Here is a 2,278-nt window from a genome sequence, read left to right as displayed (position 1 = left end):
TCCTGGGGGGTGCTGGGACTGGTTCCCCCCCCTGCTGTGGCACCCCAAGATCCCTCCCAGCTCGGGCACCCTAAGGGCCCCCTGTGTAGGGCACCTCGAGACCCACCATTTGGGACACCCCGAGAATCCCCATAAAAGGGGCACCCCAAGACCCCACTTGGAACATCCTGAGATGTTATGTGGGATGCCCAGATGCCCCCCCCATCCAGGACACCCCAAACTCCCCCCCACCTGGGACACCCCAAGAGCCCATCGAGAGCACCCAAAGACCCCTCCTATCTGGGACACCCCAAAACAGCCCTCATCCAGGGCACCCTGGGCCACCCTGGACCCTGATCACGTGCACCCCGCGTACCCCATTCAGGGAACTCCAAGCACCCACATGCCATCACAGCCCCACGGCACAGGCCCCCGCTCCCCTCGCTACAGAGAAACTGGTAACGATGAAAACCTATGGCCACGGCACCGGCGGTGTGCTGACAGCTCTCTGTGGGTGCTGCTGCCCATGGGTCCCCACGGCCGGGGGGAGCCACTCTCTGTAGGTGCCGCTGCCCATGGGTGCTGCTGTCCATGGGTGCCGCTGTCTGTGGGTCCCTACAGTCTGTAGGTGCCACTCTCCATGGGTGCTACTGTCTGTAGATCCCTGTTGCCCATGGCTCCCAACTGTCCATGGGTCCCCACTGCCCAAGGGTGCTGCTGCCTGCAGGTCCCTGCTGTCCCTGCACACCTGCGGTGGCCCGGCCAGCCCTGCAGAGCCGGGACAAAGCCTGGGCGACTGGCTACCACACAGAAGTGGCTGCTGGTGGGTGCAGCCGGGGACAGGGTGACAAGAAGATGCCCAAGCAGGGCGAGAGATGGGGGATGAGCAGCACCACCTTGCCAGGAGCAGGAGCACCTGTGGGGACAAGGAGAGGGCCAGACCCACAGCAAGGTCACCTGGCCTGGACAGGGACGAATCTACCTGTCAGGAGGAGGCAGATGTCCCCATCGGTTCCTGCTCCTGCCCCAAGCTGGCACCTGCTTTTTTCCCAGCTGGCTTTGCTGAGCCTCTGCAGCCCCGCCATACTGCCCCAGTGCTGGCGCAGCTTCGGGGATGCCAAAGCCATCCCAGAGGGTGCCAGCTCCGGTAACCCAGCACACTCCAGCAGATTAGCGCAACATGGCAAGCGGGGCGATGAAAATGTTGCCCTTCCTCCCCTCCACCCCCCCCCCAAAAAAAAGTGAGCACATTCTGCAACAGAGAACGCATAAAGCCATTTTCTGATGAAAAAATAATGAATCCCTAATTGCCCAAGGGCTGTCAGTGGCATGTGGCTCATTAACAAATCACATAGGTAGGTGTCACACCTGTAGGCACAGACCAGAGCACCACTAATAGCCGAGCTTTCAGCCGGGGAGAAAACAAGCGCCCAGGCAGCCTTTCGGTAGTCACTGCTCCCCAAAGGGGTCGATGGCACTTTCCGACAGCTGCCTTGAGAGCCCCAGCGCAGCCGGGGAGAGCTGCGGCAGCGGGGTGTGCAGCAGCCCCGGCGCAGCAAGACGCGGTGGCAAACCGTGCCACGGTCGCCTGATGCCAGGTGACGGCACCCAGGGAAGCAGCGAGGCCCCGGGGCGCATTTTCCCCATCACCCCATCCCGCGTCGTGCCCCGGCTGCCCCAGGGAGTCACAGCGTGGCCACGGGGTTTGCAGGAGGGTCCGTGCCCCCGGCACACGGGAAGCAGAGGGTAAACGCTGCTGAAAAGCAAACGACTGGCAGACATACGGACCGGCAGATACACAACCCAAAACCAGAGCAGGGCGGCTGGTCCCGAGGACGCTGGAACGGGCGCTGAGAGGCTGCAGGCAGTGAGACACCACAGGTAGCACAGGAATTCATATATAGTAAAAAGTCTTTATTAAGAAGGCTTTGAAGTCAAAAAATAAAACTCTTGATACAATTTTCATAACCGTCAAGTCAGCTCAGCAAATATATAATCAGTACTTTAGCCATGTAAGGTTAAAGGTCCGTTATTTTCTTTTTAAAATAAAATATATTTTAGTTTTTAAAATTTATTCAATAAAGTACATATTTTCCTATAAATTCCCTACATATACATAAAGAGGTATAAAATAAAAAAATAAAACTAAAAAAAAAAAAAAACCAACAAACCAAAATCAACCACAAAATAAAAAGGAGATAGAAATCTGTCTGGTTTTTGCGACATGGCGTGTTAACTGTGCCCCTCCGTCCCGCGAGCTCCCCCTGCCCGGCCTGGCCCCTCCAGCCACGACGCCCGA

Source organism: Aptenodytes forsteri, unplaced genomic scaffold, assembly GCF_000699145.1.
Source record: "Aptenodytes forsteri isolate BGI_AS27 unplaced genomic scaffold, ASM69914v1 Scaffold391, whole genome shotgun sequence".
NCBI lineage: Eukaryota > Metazoa > Chordata > Aves > Sphenisciformes > Spheniscidae > Aptenodytes > Aptenodytes forsteri.
This window is presented reverse-complemented; position numbering follows the sequence as displayed.